We start from the raw sequence: 20,322 nt of genomic DNA, 5'->3' as shown, positions 1-20,322 counted from the left end.
AAAACTTGCATGTAAAGCTAGGGGAACATGTTCTAAGCTGTGTGCTGTGGAGCACTAGTGGGTTTGCACAATGTTTGTGGGCAAATAAGTCTAAGAAACTCTGGGTTGGACTTTTTTTAATTATAGGACTCTATTGACCTTTTAGTATCTCATGACTGTTGTGGAATTCTGAAGACAATGGTAAAATTATATTATGCAGTGTTTCTCAAACTCATTTGACTTGAGATGCTTATTTTTATCAGAATACCTATTTGCATTTACCTAGACACTAATATTTCACAGAACTGATTTTGGGAAATGATTTAAGGGCTGGGAATAAAAAATACCTGGGCACTCGTCATTTTTCTGCCACCAAACAATTATGTGACATTAGACAAATTTCTTAATTTTTCTGTGCCTCTATTTCCTCAACTTTTAAATGGGTGTAACAAGACCAATACTGCCATCCTCTAAATATTGTATAGAAGAAGAAGTGGGAAGACAACTGTGAAAATAATTTTGAAAACTTAACAGTGGTATGTAATTGAATGCCCTTGTAAGTCAACTGGAAGAAAATAATAAAAGATAATTTACAGGAACATACTAGAAACTACTTCATTGTGTGATTCTGCTAAAGCATTTCCTGTGCTGATCATGAAAATCTTAAAAACACTCTTTTTAATAAAAAATTGAAAGAATAGCTTAAATTGTCAAGCAAAGATCATAATGCTTGTAAATTTATCGGTCTGCATAAAAATGATTCTGGTTTCTGCACTATTACTCTAGCAACTTGATAGAAAGCCTTCAGTAGCAGATGGCCGAGGGTTTCCAAATAGTTTCCCACAGAATTGTACTCATATGTAGAATCAAGCGGCTGATGTAATTTTTGGATTGTTTTCAGAAAGCAATGTTAATGTGTTTCACTTAATTCCCAATGAATATTCAATTATAAGACTTTTTTCTATCAAAAGACAATATGCAATAGTTTTTAAATTCTTTACAGAATCATTGAACAAGGCCAAAATAATCATACACCAGTCCTTTGAAATACTTACGGAAACATGTATTGGATAAGCAGTTTCAGGAGAACAGAAGTTTCTCTTTCAGTGTGTCCCAGGGAAATTGGTTATCTTTATTGTTATCATAGATTGAAAGATTTCCAGAAACATTACTAGTGTCTTGATTTGGGTTTTAATGGTGTGTGGCTTTCCTAGTATGTTGTCATTGCCAACAAGGCAAACTGGCACAAGGATGGCGGACTTTCCTCCTAAAAGTGAGAGAAAGCAAAGGACATAGGAAGGCTAGCGGGAAGGCCAGGGATGCTCAGTGACCAGAATGACTGTAAAGAGAGCAGGGCATGCAGTCTTGTCTTCTCCTATGCTACCAAAGGCACTGCCAGCCTGGGAGAGAAAGACAGAATGCTGCACCGACATTCAGGATGGAGTAGACAAGAATCTTGGCTGCTCACTCTCTAGCTGTAGCGTCTGAGGGGCAAGTCTCATGGTGCTTCAACCCTCATTTTCTCTTATGTAATATAGGGATACTATTATTTATCTCAGAGATTGAAAGGAGTATTAAATGAAAAAATAAATTAATAATAGTGGCTGGTATGTGGTAGGCATTCATATATATTCTTTTCGGAACATGAGTTGGGAAGAGAAACCACCTTGCTCTTTCACCAACTGATGGTAGCAATATTCTCATTATTTCTAACATTCATTTCATATGCACCCCTTTAATGAGACACCAGTCCCTTTGAAATCCTTGGGAGCAACAGAAAAAGAACATAAACAGGGTGTTTACTGTGCATACTCCAAACACTTCCTTCCTGTGCACATGTGGGAGCTCCACACAGGATCAGGAAACTGTTGGTTCTACCTTTCGAGGCCACCCAGAAGCTCCAGCTGGAGCAGTCAACTCTGGCTCATTTTCCCTGGATTGGGGACCAAAGGGGACCCTATTACACATCTGATCTGCTCTCTCTCTGTCTTGCATACCTAGTGTCTTATAGTGTAGCTCTAAGAAATGGACCAAAGTCTAAGCCACATTCCTTGAAGACTGTCTGTCTTTTTGAGCTTTCTCCTCTTGCCATTAGCCAGGGATTCCTGGCCCTCTCAAAGGTATATGAGTCACTTTCTTAAATTCTGTCTATAAGCAATGTCTGCTTAAATATTTTTTATTAAATTGACCAACCCAGAAACTAATTAATATGTGTTTTCATGATGCTAAAAGAATCCTCCAAATGTTTGCTATCCAACCCATTAAAGACTCTTTCCTTCAACACAGGTTCGTATTCAGCTATCCCATTGGTTTACTGAAGACAATATCTCACAGCCAACAATCAGAGGGCAATATCATGCATAACTCAGATTCAGATGACTCTAAGTGCTACAGATCTGATCCCATTGTGCAGATTCACTAGTTACTATTTCTATGACACTGAACAAAACACTTGGCTTCTCTCAATGTCACTTTCCTAATCACGAAAATGATAACAGTATCTGTCATAGGACTGTTGTGAAATTCAAATGAGAAAAATACGTACAGAGTGCAAAGCAAAATGCCTTGGCCACAGTAAATCTTCAATTGCTATTACCTATTTTTATTTATTTTTTTTTGAGGAAGATTAGCCCTGAGCTAACATCTGCTGCCAATCCTCCACTTTTTTGCTGAGGAAGACTGGCCCTGAGCTATCATCCATGCCTATCTTCCTCTACTTTATATGTGGGATGCCTGTCACAGCATGGCTTGACAAGCGGTGCCTAGGTCTGCACCCAGGATCTGAACCGGTGAACCCCAGGCAACCAAAGCAGAATGTGCGAACTTAACCACTGCGCCACCGGACTGGTCCCTACCTACTCTTATAATAATCATTAGTATATTTTTATTAAAAATAAAAATTGAGTATGGGGAGATAGGCAAATATAAAATGTCTTTGGATAAGTCAAATTAGGAACAGGGGAAGGTGCAGCCTAAATTACAAATCTGTGAAAGAAGAAATTATTTCTGGAAAATAGATCCAGTTTTGGAAAACAACTCAGAAGATGCAAATTCGTATCTAATGGAAAGTGGCCAGCTGCTTCCCAAAAGAGTCCTCCAGTTTTCCTTTATGTCCCCAATATACTAAAAAAGTACTTCTAACCAGAGGACAGTTCTCGAACTCAGCTGTTAGATGTGTTTTGCTAACTGAATTCTATCAGATATTTTAGATTTGTGTTTTGTTGCATTTTTTTAGGTTAACAGTGACTTCAGTGACTTTTTACAATCTCTTTTTCTTGGGTTTGTGTACCAGATTTTTTCCCCCCAAGTTATTTGTGTTTTCTTTGAATATAATAAAATTATACTTTCTATTAGTGAAATTTGGGAAGTGAAATGAGGGTGCTATTTCGATTTTTCTAGGTTTATTGAATTTGCTAACATAATCAGAAAAATCTTTAACTTGGTGCTGTTTCAGTAGATTTCTTTCAAAATATGCTGATTCTGAGTTAAACTTTGGACTAGTTCCTAAATTGAAGATACCTCTTAGTGTATCTGAAATGCCACTTTTATAAACTTTTGTTCTTTGCTGCAGCTGAAAATGACAAATTCAATAAAACTTGTTATATATTCTTATGTATAGCTTTTTCCTCAAACCCCACAATTATTTAACTAGATCTAAAAGTTCATAAAAAAATCAATATAATATTTTCAAGTTTTCCATGGTTAAGTTACGTTGTAGATACATGACCCCATAATCACAATTCCTTGGATCTCTAATTATATAATGGCTATGGTTAGTGGAATAAGGACTAAACCAATTTTTTATAATGCAGTTTAGAAATAGGAAGATTTCATAGACATTCATTGTTGCAATATTTCCAAGGGGAGAGAAAGCTATTTGGATATTATGCACTGAGAACAAGACTTCACCTAATATATTCAGACAACTGCGGCTAATTTTTCTGTCTAATTTGCTTTACTTCTCCAGTTTGCTGTATTTAGGTTGAGCTACACTCAAAAATCTCATTTTGCTGAAACTGCTCCTGGGTGACAATCGTAGGCCCATCAGACCAACTTAATGCCACGTTAAATCCATGGGCTATATTTTTCACTCTGCATTTTGTGAAAAATATTATCCCTAATCTGCATGTGCAGTAAAGGTAGCCTTCTCATTTTGTCCCATTTCCTTCCCCTTATCCGTATCCAATGTGGAGAGAACTTTGAGAATTATAAGATTTGAAAGATATGACCTACTTTTTTCTAATTTCATATATTGTTTGTGGAAAATAGAAAATAATCAGTGAGTCTGATAATAAATATAAATTCCATCCCTATAATAGAAAGTGACTAAAATTATTATCTCTGTCACTTTTGAAGAACTTTAAGAATGGTCACTTTATTACTAATTAGCACCATGTCTTTTGAAAGTAATTTGATCTATGTATTAGAAGCCACAAAACTTTACGTCTTTATGGATCAGTTCTTTAGCCGCCTAGAAATTTATTTCCTATGTAAGAGCAAATAACAGTTACTCAAAAATATTTATTGTAGCATTATTTACATTAGCAAAACTTGGAAAACAATAAAATTCCCAACAGTAGAGTGGTTTAGGTGGCTTGTTTTTCAATTAGATGAACTATAAAGAGCTATTAAACAAGGTAGTCATACAAATTATTATGACACCTAAAACAATGGCTGTATCTATGGCAAAAAGTTTAATGTTTGATATGGAATCAAAATGGTATTTATTCGTGTTCACAGCTACAAAACTATTCATACAGAGAAGAGAATATGAAAATCGAAGACAGTTGTATGTTCAAGGTATGGATTAGAGGTAGCTTTCTCCCTCCTTCTCTTCTTCCCTCCCTCCTTTCTTTCCTGCGTTCATTATTTCCTTTAGTATTATTAAGCGTCATTTGTAAAATACATAAAAATTAGGGGAAAAAATGAATGCATTGTATCATCCCTCCTCAAAAATATCCGTATTAGCAATTAAACTTTCTATTATATCTACACATGAAGTGGATAATTGATTTGGTTTATGGTTGGTATCACACAATGGAAATCTTTCACCTAAAATATTGAATATTGACATAAACATACAAACATATTTGTTTGAATTGTTCATATAATTGCCTTTGTTTTTCATGCCAGTATCTCTGGATTAAAAAAAGAAGCAATCAGGCAACTATATTCTATTCTGAACAAGCAATTGATCAGGCAAACTTTCTAAATTAACTGCTTCAAAGATTACATAATACTAAGTTAAATGGGATAATACGGTAAATCCAATGAACAAATTAGTCTCAGAGAAGATAACCATGTTTAAGATTGATACATATTTTCCAGACCAATTAGAATGTTCAGTTTAAAGACTATTGAAAAACATTTTGAAGGCTAGATTCCAAACATCTGAAACATGTCTTAAATTAAAATTTTCTCATTCATTATGGCTATTCTCTATATTTTGTAATCTTGAGAGAAACTCCTAATTTAGTAGCAAGATGTTACAGGAGGTATGTTTGATAGGGGAGCCAAAGACCTGTGTTGAGAACGTAGTCTGTCACACTCTTTTGTTGACCTTGGGCGATGTAATAAATCCCTGGAACTTGGGTTCTTCAATTCTGAAATGAAAGAGAGAGTCTATAATTGCCCTGTAGGATTTAGAACACCAATATTCACTAATAGGACTCCAAAAATAAAGCCTTTATTTGGGTCTCTTTTTTTCCATGAATGAAGTAGATGACTACTTATTTAGTTCACAGCAAGAATTTTAGGACAAAAAGTATCTCTCCTTATAGTCTTAGAGACTAAGAGTTCCATAAGGACTTCAGCTGATCAAGGCATACTATTTTCTGAGAGGAGTCATTAGTTAATTAGAATTTTAGCAGCTATGAGTTTTCTGATTAAGCTAACTCTTCTTTTTGTCCCTTAGTATGAGTTTGGACCCTGAGGTCCTCAATATATTTTAATGGTAAACAGAGACCCAGGATACAGGGCATTGGCAGGCTGACAGCAGGCCTTGTGATATTTGGGGAAATGGAATTTAGTAAGAAATGTGATTGGAAAGAAGTGGAAACGCAGGACAATGCACTTCTTTCAAAATACTGTGTTCCACTAGCTCTTTTCTAATCCAAGAGAAGAGTCAGCGAGGGAGGCTGGTAATTTTGAGCGACAGCTTCTTAGCAGACCAGACTAAGAAAGGTAGATTAGGAATTTTGTAAACACTAAAGCTGTCTCAAGAACTTTCAAAGCAAGAAGGATACAGTTAATTAGGTAAATTATTTGTCTCCAAAATAAAGTCACATCATTCTGTCCCTGGACTGAGTAATTTTCCTCATTTTTTTTCCAACCCAAGCTAATCTATCTCTTTGAATCCTCCGGAATACGTTATATTTCCAAGTTGCATGGACTTGTGTTGTAGAAATAGTCCCCCAACTTGCTTTCTTCCAACTTGGCTTCTTCATAGAGCAAACAGCTTATTTTACCTTAAATGACTGTAATAGCAAATGTCTGGTTGGCCTTGAAGAACAGCCGTTTGTATGAGAAGGTAGCAATTATTCTCCAACTGAAAAAGAGTCTTACTGTTTTCTTTTCCTAATCCTCCATGGATGAAGTCTTTAAGAACCATGATAGAAATGATAGATTTGAAATCTTTCTTGCTTTGCCCACTAAATTCACATTATAGAATTAACCAGGCATTCTGGAATCAGGGAACTCATTAAACTTTTAGCATTTAATTCTCTCCATTTATGTTTTCATTTCCTATTTATCGTCTACCTCTAATTTTTAAATTCACCTAAAAACCAGACGAGAAAGCAAACTGAAAACTGAAGTTGCTGTTCACTGGAAAAGGTTTCACAAGAAAACGTGAATTGCCTTTAATGGCTCCAGCATTGCTACCACTTAACTTTCATTGGGGAAAACATCTCAGAAAGGTAAAATCACATCCACTGTTATTAGTTTTGTTTAAAAGAAGCATAGAGTTTCAACTGATCAATCATAGTTTATCGGCTTTCCTCACGGTTGATTTGAGCAATTCAGCAAGGATTTTTTTCCTAAATTACATTATATATGAAGTTCCCAAGATTTACCAGATAGTTACATTACCTTCTAAATGTTTTTCTGCACATATAACCAGTTCAACTAAAATTTACACCAGAGAAAATGAATGCTAACAGACTGTTTTAATTAAGAATTACATCCAACTGCTTAAAGGGTAAAATTTTTATAGAAAGCAATTCATATCAAGTTTACAAAAGGCAAATTTCAAAATGTTATTATAAAATAAGTCCATTTTTGTAAATATGCAAGCATACAAAATATTTGAATAAAAAGACTTTTGAGTTGTTTCAATTTAATTTTGTTTGTATTCTAAAAGGTCTGCATTGCAAAGGTATCAGTTTTGTAACAAAAATAAGCCATGAAAATTTTCTTTAAAAACTAAGTAAGGTCATTACAACAGTTGGGAATTTTTTTTTTTTTTTTAAAGATTTTATTTTTTCCTTTTTCTCCCCAAAGCCCCCCGGTACATAGTTGTGTATTCTTCGTTGTGGGTTCCTCTAGTTGTGGCATGTGGGACGCTGCCTCAGCGTGGTCTGACGAGCAGTGCCATGTCCGCGCCCAGGATTCGAACAGACGAAACACTGGGCCGCCTGCAGCGGAGCACGTGAACTTAACCACTCGGCCACGGGGCCAGCCCCAACAGTTGGGAATTTTTTTCAACTATTTTATATTTCATTATATATAGTATAGTCTTCCATAAATTAAGCAAATAATCAAGGAGAGAAAAGTAGTAATTTTTACTTATAAGTGAAAATAGTATTTATTATTTCTCTAACTTCCTAAAATGCACTATTGCATGTACTTTTCATTATTTTTATTTTTTTGCATTTTAAACATTTCAAATTCTTCACTCGCATATTAGACACCAATACCTTTGTCACCAGCAGGAAAGGCTAAATGGTCAACAATGCTGGTGTTTTGACTACGTGAATGTTTCCGCTTGGACTTTGATTTAGGAGAATTAAGTTACAGATTTAGACAAGTTTGACCAAAAGGTTTCCGCCTTCGTCATGATGACCGTCCCTACAAATGTGGACTGTTGGGAAACAATTTTCTCAGAGTAGGTATTTCTTCTACTGACGAAGCTTTAATCAAGTCATTATCATTTCGTGTAGTCCTATCTCAAGAAAATATTGTGTCCCATACTTTGGATTTCATAAGAATTTTAAAATAGCTTTGCATTTCAATTCTAATGAAAATCATTCCTTTTTAAAAAAGTGTTTTAGTTGGAAATGATTTCAAACTTGTGGAAATGTTGCAAGAATAAGAGTAGCTGATTGAGGGGGCTGGCCCCGTGACCTAGTGGTTGAGTTCAGTACACTCCGCTTTGGCAGCCCAGGTTCAGTTCCCAGCATGGACCTACACCACTTGTCAGCATCTGTGCTGTGGCGGTGACCCACATACAAGATAGAGGAAAACTGGCACAGATGTTAGCTCAGGGTGAATCTCCCTTAGCGAAGAATAAAGAATAGCAAATTGAACACTAAAAAATGCTTTACCTAGACTCAATGATTCTGAAAGTTTTGGTCCATTTGCTTTATTATTTGCTCTCTTTTCCCTCATATGAGCCTATGCTGTGTGCATCATGTCCCTTCACTCCTAAATACTTCAGTGTATACTCCTCAAGGTAAAAGCATCCTCTTACATAACCACAGAACAGTTATCAACCTCAGTAAATTTAACTTTGATACAGCACTTTTTCATCTCTAGTGTGAATTCTAATTTTGTTAATTGGCTCAAACATGATCTTTAGACCCACTGCGCTGTGGTACCTCAGTGTTAGGACACTGACTTCCTTCACTGAGGAAAATTATCATAGAGACAATCAGAGGAAACTTTCTGTAATATCTACAAGAGATGTTGTCCACAGTATTCCAAGGGGGTCCTTTATAGGAATCCACAGCACAATCTTGGGTGCAGTCTCACCAGCAGAAATAGCTGCGTGCCTCCTGCGTACCCATGGACACTGAGCATGCTTTCATGTTTATTTTGGTTACCAGGAAATCTAAAGCCGGAATTAGGTGGGAACTCTTGCAAGAACGTATGGTGGTTTGTTTTCCTTTGTACTGTGCCCAGATTTATTATTTGTTTTCTCTTACTGTCTCAGTCAGCTCAGGCTGATATAACAAATTCCCAGAGCCTGGGCAGTTTATGAACAATAGGAATTCATTGCTCACAGTTCTGGAGGCTGAAAGTCTGAGATCAGGGTGCCAGCATGGTTGGGTTTGGGTGAAAACCCTCTTTTGGGACTCGGATTGCTAACTTCTCCTTGTATTCTGACTAGACAGAGAGTGCACAAGCTAGCTTAGTGCTAGAGTAGTGCTCTTCTTACAAGGGATCTAATCGCATTCACAAGGGCTCCACCCTCATGACCTGATCCCCCTCGAAGGTGCTACCTTCTCACACCATTGCCACGGGGATTAGATTTCTATGTTTGAATTTCTTGGAGACACAACATTTGGTCCGTAACACTCACTTTCCTTTGTTTCAATTTTCTCATTTATTTACTTTACCCTTGATGCTGCTTTAATTCCTTCTAGAACAAAGGCCAGGTATAAATAAACAAATAAATGGAGTGAATACATACATACGTGCATATCTAGGCAAAAATGTCGTGTATATAATATTGTAGTTAGCCTTAAGGCAAATAAAGAACCTCCATGCCCTAACCAGAGGTCTGTGGGTAGCACCTCCTCATGCCCCTTTCTCTGTCAGCTGCTACATTTCCAGCAGAGAATCAGGTGCCAAATTCACATTCTCTCAGAAGAGAATCTCTGATTCTCTAACCAACCTCAGGATTCCCGGGAACCCAACCAGAGATGCTGATCAGGGCAGACCATTGCCAACTGTCACACATACTGGTGACACTTGGATATGTAGATGCTTCAAATCCCCTTGACAGTTTGATAAGGTTTTGTAGCATTCGTGTTGCTAAATTTAATTCACTTTCAGATTCCAGACCCGTTTTGGTGTCTGGCCCCATTCATACCCTAAGCTGCTCAGTGAAGGCTGAAGTCATACGTGGGAGCCAACTGTGGGAAATGGAGACTTTCAGGCTCCCAGAACAATGGCTTTTGTTCTCCTTTTGCATTTTGAAAACCTTTTTGGTCAAAACTCTGAATGCAGCTGACTCAATCCAGAACACTTCAGTAGTAAAAAATGACAGACTGCAGGTCAGATATAAAAACATGAAATTGAGAGAGCAGTTCCTTGAGATTTCTTTACTAAAGGACGCTTCTCCTTCAGGTCAGGGATTTGTTTCCTGGGTGGGAAGCCCCATGCTGACCTACGTAGAGTTGGCTCTATTGGCAGAATAGGAGATTGGGATGGTTTATTGATGCCTCACTTGAGAACGGATTTGACAGTTTAGAAAACAGAGCCACACACAAGACCTTACCTGATTTTCACAGCAACCCAGTAAGATAATCACAACATGAACCATGATGCCTATTTTATAGACGAGGAAGTGGTGATCCAGGGAGCTTAAAGCTGCCCAAGATCAGGAAAGTTCTGCCTGTACCCTATTTGTCTTCTTGCAAACCCCAAACCAAACCCATCCTTTACCCATTTCACTGATGGCATCACCACGCTTTCAGTCTTCCAGAATAAATAGATTAATCTTCAACTTTTCCTTCTCTGGAACTCTCTGCACTTTGTGAAGAAGCCAAGCCCTGTTGTCTCTGCTCCTAAATGTCCCTGCCATCTGTTCCTTCCTTCTGTCACTTCATTACCCTTGAGTGCTATTGCTGTGTTACCGTGGACCTGAATTACAGTAACCATTTTCTAGCTAGTCAGCCTGCTACCAGCTTTGCATTGAGCCCAGTACAAATCTGTTCCCAGAGTGCTCTCTAACCTAGATAACTAATCATGACCCTTCTTGCTTTAGACTCTACAGTGCATTTCTACTGCAGGTAAGCAGTTTAGATGACTCAAGCTGCCAAGAAGAGCTCTCCATTATTAATATCCAACTTTATAACTTCATTTTCTACTACACCATACATTCCCAACCTATAACTTATATTACAACCACCACATTCTGCTTGCTATTCTCCAAAAGAACTATTCCTTCTTTAGTTGCTGGGTCTTTGCTCAAGCTGCTGGTGCCATTCCCAAAACCCATCCTTAAGGATTTGACTCAAACATGCCTCCTGCAAGAAAGCTCCTGTATTTCTCCAGCTGGAATTCATTTCCTTCTCCCACATACTCCAAGGACTCTTGGTTCATGTCTATTTTAATACTCACTGGCATCCAACCTTTTAATAATCATTTCTTTGTGTTTTGTCTTCCACATCAGACTAGAAATTCTGTAAGGATAAGGCCCAAGTCTTTTTTATTTGTCATTCCCTACATCCACTTCAGTCCTTATTAGTAGGCATTCAATAAATGTTTGCCAAGTTGAATTACTTGAGGATCTCAGGACTTTGGCTTAAGGTGTTATCTCCATTTTTGTTAAAATGAGGATGTCACCTGAAAGATCAACACTTGGAGCAGGCACATCCATTTCCTCTGACTATGGTTAGGTCATCAGAACAGCCGAAGGCAGAGCTATGTTCTGAGAGACTGGGAGAGGAGACAGGTAAATCAAGAATGGGAAGGTCTGGTGCCCGTGGCATTTTTGCGTAGATTGGGAAGAGGAAGATGGCTTATAAAGGGCTACACAAGCTTACAGAGAACACATGATGGCAAAAGAAAGGGGAGAGGGAAGGAAGGAAGGAAGCTGGCGTTTTTCCCAAGCACCAGTCCTGCACCAGACACTTCAGCATAGGTTTATATTTAACCCTCACACTAGCCAGGAAAAGAAGATGCTCTTATGCCAGCTATCAACTTATTTAACAACAGGGAAATTGAGAATCAAAGAGATTTAGCGAATTTGAACCCAAGTATATCTGATTACAAGCCTCTTTTGTTCTCTGCCGTGTTAACTTAGATGGATGCTTGGGAGGGAATGAATAGAAGTGAAAAGAGACACAAATAGCGGATGGGCGATCAGGTGTTATTGGGAAATTTCTATTTTTGTGATTTTGCCTTTGGTTTATTTTTTTGAAGAACAAAGGAAAATATATTCTGACAGGAAAAATAGACTTCAAATCAGATTTCAACCTCATGCCTTGTTAAGCCTCTGCCTTTTTCCCCCTCTAAAGACTTCCCATTTCCAATTGTACATTCTGTGGCTTGTCTTGGATCTGGGGGAAAAGAGGGGTGGTGGACATGGTGAGAAAGGTAGCTTTTCATACGATCACTTTCTTTTAATGAATGAACTATGGTGTAAAAGTTAGTCTTGCATATTTTAGGCCATAAATCTGAGTGGGGCATGCTGTCTGGCAAAAACCAGTAGCAATATGCTAAGTGTTTATTGCCAAAAGCAATAGCATCATGACAGCAGATAATTATGAACAGTGCTAGTGAGCAGTACTGGGAAGAGACGGCTCAGAGAAGAAGGCACCAGAGGCTCTGACTGGAACCAACCCGATTCTCAAACCCTTGCATCTGATCCACCTTTAAGCTCAATCCACTTTTTTCCTTAAAAAGCCATGGGCTTGTTCGGAGTGACGAAACCCCTTGAGAATCACCTGGAACCAGGAGTAAAATGATGATCAAGGGCAAAGAGGGTTAAAAAGTGTTGGTATTCCGGTGTGGGTTCCCGAGGACCCTTGTTATTTAGGCTTTTTCATCCAATTTTTGCTTGTGATTTCCTGTGGACGCATTTTTATTAGGTGCAATAGCTGGATCTTGCTGTTTCTTTCTCTTGGTCTGGAGTCAACTCGTGAATGAGGGCAATTCAACCTCCACAGCATGGTTGGGAGTAAAAATGTCTAACGAATTCAGGCTGTGAAGGAAAGTCTGCTACGGGTCTTTCATGGGGAAGGGAGAAGAAAGGAGCAGTCAGGCTGTTGCCTGGCAGTGGCTGGGGGCAGGGTGTCGTCTGGTCTGGACGGAGGGTTTCCTGCTGGAGTTAAAGAGGCCTTCTGTTACATAAGACCTGGCTGGCGCTGCTCTGTAGGCAAAGCCACCGTCTGAAGGCCACATCCCAGCCTGCTCTCAGGAGCCTTTGCCGTGGCGCTTCAATGCTTAGTTCATCTTGACAAAACGCTTCTGTTTACAAGGCTTCATTTTATCTGAACCCGTGTGCTTGCTGTGAGCAAATTTCTCCAAGAGGAAATGAGGCACAGCTACCACCAGAACATTTCGTTGATCTAATCTCATCAGGGATTTTGGTCTTCTAGCGAGCGAACTATCCCCATAAATCATGAATAACCACTTTATCTGTAGAAAAAATTTTATCCAGGGAGGATCAAGATCTTTCTTTAGAAGTATTATCTACTTCTTTTTTAGAACGTTCTGAATGTAACCCGTGGTCATAATTAAACGTGTTGGTTTATTTTATGGTATGGTACGATGACGATTTCCTTAGGCAGAGGAGAGAAGCAAAATATTTGGCATGGTACATAATGGAACTAACCAATCAGAATGGTTGCTGGCTGTGAATAACCCACGTGTTGTAATTTGTGAGCCCTTGGAGATTATCAGCCCTGTCTTTAGGGGTCAATGCCCTCTAGCTAAATACCCGTGCTGGCTGGCTGACTTTTATCAAGTATCTGCTTTACTTATTTTAGCTGATTTAATCCTCATGACATTATGATGTGGATAAAATTATTTACATTTTATTGAGGAAAAAAAGCTCAGAAAGGCCAAACAATTTGCTTAATGTCACACTATAAGCAAGCAGTGGAGCCAAGATTTGAACTCTTACCATCTGCCTGACACCAGTGTCATCTACAGCACATGGTCTTCTTCATTCCTGTTGTCTCTGATTGTCTGCTGTAGACACTCTACACACAGACAAGTATATTAAATTGGCAGTCTCATTTGAACACCACTTGGTCCCCTCATTATTTCAGTAAACAAGCCTATATCGAATGAAATGCCTACAATGTGCCAAGCACAGAAAAATCAAATGGCCGATACAATGAATGAGCCCTAAATACTGCTTTTATTAGTACCGTGTTCTACGTCCAACCTACTCGAGTCATCTTTACCACTTTGGTCAAATGTGAGTGCTTCGACCTCTCCCCTAAGACAAAATTGTTATCTTTTGGCCTCGTGGAGACCCTTTAGGTCTTATTTCCCATTTCGTGTTTAGTGGATGAGGAGGATGGAAGGCTAATTCTGGATAAGCAGGTTATTGGTAACAAATGTCTCCTCGCCCCCTGCCCACCAGCCTGGTTCCCCCCAACCTAGAACACACAGTTAAGGAGAATGTGCTGAGCAATCCACATCTGTTGGTACCAGTACAGACGAGAGGAAAAAGTCTCCCTTGGTCTTAATTCATTCCGTGTGTATTTACTGGGTGCCTACTATATGTCAGACCTACTATGGGAACCAACCTTCCTGTTTATTTCAGCTATGACTGTGCTGCCCAATCCCTGTTCTATTTGCAGCAGCATTTGTACTTTTGTATTTCCGTATGCTTGCTTCAAGCCTTTCCTCGTTTATGGCCAAGAGCAACATGAAGTCTTTGAAGCAGAGTTTATAACTTTGTTTTTCTATTACTAATATAGCATGCTGTTCTCATCACAGGTCTGATTTGGATATTGACACAGTGACATTTTGGAATGTTTTCTCTGAGAGCCAACAGTAAAAAGAAAGCAACAACAACAAAAAAAGCACAGAGAGTTCAGAACAAGTAGGTTCCTTCCAGAAAAGTCTACTTGAAGGAATTAATTTCCTTTGGTGCCTTAAAAACCAAGTGTTTGGCGTCATAGGACAGGTCTTGGTATTTTCTGAAAAAATTACTGAGGAGACCTGGGAAGAATGTGAGGCCGACCCTGTCACTCCTCCTCTTGACTCTTCAGTGGCTCCTCGCCATCTCTTGGGTGGATACGAGCTCCTCAGCGTGACATGTGAGGCCTTTATGATGCAATAACTCTTCTTCCTCTCAGAATCTGCTCAAGAATCACCTCTTCCAAGAAAGCCTTCTGGATATCCTCTCCCCAATAAAACGGGCCAGTCCTTCTTTGTGTTCCTACTCCACTCTTCATGAACATTTATCATGTTGAATTTCAGTATTGATTCCGCACTTAAGCTCCACAGCCAGAATGCCGGGGACTAAAACTTGATTTCCACAACTTAATTACCTGACTTTCAGCAAATTTCTTAAAATCTTTAAATATTTGGCTCAAAGATGTTAAGAATCTTCCTTATTCTTATACAGTTTCCTTATCAGTAGAATGGAATAATAATAATAATATCTTCCTAAAAGGTTTGTAATGAGGATTAAATGAAATAACATGGGGGCCGGCCCAGTGTCCGAGTGGTTAAGTTGTCACGGTCTGCTTTGGTGTCCCGGGGTTTGCCAGTTCAGATCCTGGGTGTGGACCTACACACTGTTCCTCAAGCCATGCTGTGGCAGCATCCCACATAGAAGAACTAGAGTGGCATACAACTAGGATATATAACTATGTACTGGAGCTTTGGGGAGAAAAAAAAGAAGAGGAAGATTGGCAACAGATGTTGGCTCAAGGCCAATCTTCCTCACCAAAAAAAAACCACTTTAAAAAAATGAAATAACATGGATAAAGTAGCTACCATAGGATGTGACATATAGCTCTTAACAATCTTACACCTTATTATTATTGAATGCCTATTTGTCCTCCTAGACAGTGAATTCTTCAAGTGCAAAATCTGTGTCACTTATGTTTGTATTTGGTGTCTGATGATGTTCTTATTTAATTCACGGATAAAAGCTTCATAGAATAAGGTACAATTATTCTGGGCTGTATTATGGGCTATATTAGTTAGGATACCATTAAACAATAACAAAATAAGGTAAAGCAATACAAGTTCATTTCTTGGTTCTGTAAAATTCCAAACACGTGTGTCTGATCATCAGGTCTCTCTCCTTCAAAGTGTGCTACAGAAACCCAGGATCTTTCCAAAAGGTGGCTCCTCCATCTACAATATATAGCTTCCAAGATCATCAAGCTCATCTGGATCTGAATGGCAAAAGTGGGGAGAGTGGGGAGAAGGCACACTTGCTTCTTGACCACCTTGGCCCAGAAATAAAACGCCTCACTTCTGCTGCCATTCCACTGTAAAAACCATGCTCTCCGTCCCACAACTGTATGCCGTGGGAGAGGTGGGCAATCAAACATTTCTAATAGATCTTAAAGAATATGATAAGTAGAAGATGACAGGGAAGGGTGTTCCAGGGAAAAGAAAAGATGAGTGATGGAGGAAGGAAAGCTTATGGTTAGAGAACCAATAAGCTTCTCATTTCAGGAGGAATTCAGGATATGTGCTGGTCAGCACAGGAGACAAGAATGGGAGGTTGGACTCAGTACATGCACTCCATCGTGAATGTGCACTCGGTGTCGCACTTGGCCTGGGGCTCCATACTTGGAAAGGCTTCACATAATGCCTCAAACTCCAGTGTGAAATCGGAAAATGGGAAAATGCCTGAGCCCATTAGGTGATGACTGATTGTGACCATCTTAAGTAGGATTGCCAGATTTAGCAAATAAAAATACAGGATGCCCAGTTAAATTTGAATTTCAGATAAAAAAACTGTTTTAAAAAGTATAAGTAAGTCTCATAAAATATTTGGGACATTATACTAAAAGGCTATTTGTTGTTTATCTGCAATTCAAATTTAACTGGGCATCCTGTATGTCATCTGACAACTGTATTTTAAAGGACAAGAGGAGATATCTAAATCATTTTTCTCTTAGTTGTAATTGTAATTCTCTGTAACCTAGATAAAGATTTTAGGGATTTTTTCGTTTTCCAGTCAGATTTTGCACCAAAAAATAATCCTCTGCCAAATCATCCTCCTTTCAAATTGACTCAAATGGTAAAAAAGAGAGATGCATTATGCGGAACCACAGTTGGCCCTAAAAATAATCAGCCCATTATATGATAGGACTGCAAGCAGGGAATACAAATTCTATGGCCATTTTCTATAGCATCTGCCCTTTTAAGAGCTGGTGCCAAAGGCTAGTTACAAAGCTGTGGTCCATCAACTAGATCATGAACACAGCTGTAGTCCATTGACTAGATCGATTGGTTAATGATGCCAAGTTTAATTCTCCTGGGAATGTTCAGATTTTTATCCCAGACCAGGCTGTACCTCTAATACAAGCCAGTTGTCTTGTAAATATATAGTAATAATAAACAGTGTTAGTATAGTAGGAGTAACAGTAGGAGTAATAGTAGGAGTAATAGTAATAGCATCTTTATGGATCACTTACGGTGTGACTTTTACAATTGTTTCCTGTGAATTAAGCTATTTGATTTTAATAAGGTAAACTTTGTCACAGAGAAGTTAACTAATTTGCCCCAGTCTAAACAGACAGTAAAGGGAAAAGCCAAGGCCACGGGGTGAAGGATTGGCAGGAGCCTGCCGGTGGTAGTTGGCTGCGTTAGTACAACTGCCCCCCTGCTGGGACAATGACTCAAAGCATGGACACTTGCATGTTGAGGCGCAGCCTTGGGGTGAGCCAACTGACTCAGGTTCCAATCTGCCTTTGACACTTTCTAACTAATAGTTTGGGTAGCCCGTTTAATTAACTTCTCTGTATTTTAGTTTCCTTACCTATAAAATGGAATTATGGTCGCAAGTTTATAAAGTTATAGTTTAAAATGGAATTATTTTGTGCAAATAACCTGACGTAACATAGACTGTCAATAAATAGTGATCAATATTGTTGCTATGAATATTCACTTCTGTCCAAACTGGTTTGCACAGATTTTTCTTGTCCTTATAGAAATGAGGTCCCAGTGTTCACATGTGGATGAAATAGAGAAAACAACTCTGTATTATTTCTCTAGTTACTCTTCATCCTATTAGTGTAATATCTTGTATGTCTGTTTTAAATAAATGATAAACATAGAGTAACAGATATTACCGTGAAAACTAAGAAATAAAGGAAATAAAAAGCTCAGCACTCTTTGGTGCTTGTTGGTTCAAAACGTCATGATATTCTTTAATTTTGCTCTCAATGGAATGGCACTCTCTCTTTCCTAATGACTTAAATACTTATTCCTACCAAATAAATTAAAACAAGACAGCCATTTTTTGATGTGAAATATGTGATTGATGCTTTGAAAAGAAAATGCTGATATAACACTGAAAAAAATTCCTTGATTTCTACTCTCTGTTCTCGGACATACCACATACACACTCACTTTGTGCCTTTGGTTATGCTCTTCTCCTTGCCTCTCTCTTTTCTGTATTTCTACCCTTTATTCTAGGTTCTGCTGCCTCAATTTTCACCCTGTAGGTCTACAGAAAGAAATGTAACTATTTCTGAGCATCCAGTCTTTTCTGGCCAATCCCTTTTCCAAACTCATGTAAGATTTAGCGTCTTTCCAATAACTATAAGTTAGCATCGTTAATTTGTAAAATTCATACAATTAAAGCTGATTGGTAGAGACAGCGTAGAGTTGAGAATTCGAGTCTCTGTGGTTCCACTTCCAGGGAATTGAAGAGAGTTAATCGTATTTACCTTTCCCACAACAATTTCAGTATTGATACATTAGAGACATTTAATAAATGTTTGCTCAAAGATTACCGTAATTAGGTAACTAATATATGGCAATGACTGATGTATAGTAGATGCTGAAAGTACTAATTTATTTCCTATTTTTATTGTAACCCTGATTTTTACATGGCCATGCTAGCTCATGGGTCCCTCGCTGGGAGTTGAGCTTGACTTTGTGCAGGCTCCTGACTAGATTGGCCCTGCTTTCCCCAACCTGAGCATCTCAAACCCTGCTTCTAACTGATTTAACAAGTCCTTAGTCAATCAGTTGGCTCTGATTTCAGCTATTAAAAGCCGCTGCCATGAGTAGGATGCTGTTAATATATTTTCAGGCATAGAGGTTTTGAAGGGATGTGGTAGATTGTGTTTTCCAAAGACAATCATCTCATCTATTCCTCTTGCAGTGTGACATTGACAGACTTGCAACAAGAAGCTGCATTTATGCCTTCTTTCCACCCTGCGAACCTGGATGGACCATTGTAACTGCATCTACCAACATGCATACCAGAAGTGACATCATGTCTTTCTAGCCTGGCTCTGTCTCTCTTGGAACATGCACCTTCTGGGAATTAAGTCAACATGTAAACAGTCCAGCTCCTCTCAAGCCCCCATCCTGGAGACAATATGTGAAGAGGCCGTAGATAGATAGATAGATAGATAGATAGATAGATGGATGGATGGATAGATAGACAAAGATATATATAGAGAGATGCTTAAGGTACCCCAGCTGCTCTAGCCTCTAACCTTCTCAGATCAGGTATCAAAACATGCCAGCGAGAAGCCCTCAGTGTGATACCAGCTGCGATTACTGTCTACAACCTCACTAGAAGAGCCCAAGTCAGAAAGCCCTTATGGGCTGCTCCTGGATTCCCAACCCACAAAATTGTGAGAGATAATAAATGATTAGTATCGTTTAAGCCAATAAGTTTTAGGGTGATTTGTTGTGCAGGCATGGTAACCGGAGCAGGGCAATTGGGAAAAAAAGTTCTTTGGCCCAATGAGGTCCAAACTGTCAGACAGATGAGCCATGTCTTAGAACATTCCATCCTTAATCCGTGACCACTGTGATGGGCAGGCAGGGACTCTGCCCAATTTGTGAGGTTTCCATTGATTCCTGGGATTGTGGCAGCTGAAGAGGTCTAAGTTCTGTCCTGAAAAACTCATGGTTCTGGAAGAATAAAATATACTTTCTTCCTAATAGCTTTTCCAGTAATTAAAGTTTTATTTCCACATCCTTTTTAGTATGTGTAAAAATACTTTCCAAATCACTCTTTCCTTCAAAGTGGGAAAAGGAGGGGGGAAAGCAGAGGCCGTATGTCTCCAAATAAATGTAATTACCGGCCCTGCCTTCCACGAGGTCACACACCTATGCTGAGGGCATAGGATGGCAGAGGGAGATTTTCACATCTGGATTGCATCAAATCATATTGGTTGCAGCTTGCAGACTGCAATTTCTTGCCAATTTTCTTGTTAATAATCCCTTTGTACCATGAAAGAAAAAAATATGGTTCTAAGCTCTTCATAAACTGGAATTGGGCGATAGCCATGGAGGACAACAGGCAACCCAGACTTGCTCCATGTTAGCAAAGCTCCCCCCTCACTCCCATAACGGGAGACAAATGTGAGGTCTACACAAGTGGAAAGGAGGAAATGGGACGGTTGTGCTCCTGGCCATGAGCAACGTGAATGAAAACAAACTGTGCAAATCCTGAAGGGGCTGAGAGAAAGAAGGTACACACAGTGCATCAGTGGAAAACGT

The 20,322-nt window shown here is 38.8% G+C and overlaps 1 long non-coding RNA gene across 1 annotated transcript in view; it reads left to right on the top strand.

The window, feature by feature from the left end:
- The window catches only part of LOC102148103 (uncharacterized), a 66,784-nt gene extending 47,296 nt beyond the window's left edge, over positions 1-19,488 (top strand). The window contains exon 4 of the long non-coding RNA XR_001381256.3: positions 18,968-19,488. This is a non-coding gene — a long non-coding RNA (uncharacterized lncRNA). The remainder of the gene's footprint in view (positions 1-18,967) is intronic.
- The last annotated feature ends 834 nt before the right edge of the window (positions 19,489-20,322 follow it).

This window comes from Equus caballus, chromosome 7, assembly GCF_041296265.1.
Source record: "Equus caballus isolate H_3958 breed thoroughbred chromosome 7, TB-T2T, whole genome shotgun sequence".
NCBI lineage: Eukaryota > Metazoa > Chordata > Mammalia > Perissodactyla > Equidae > Equus > Equus caballus.
Note: the sequence above shows the minus strand (reverse complement) of the source record. Positions and strands in the feature narration are given on the sequence as shown.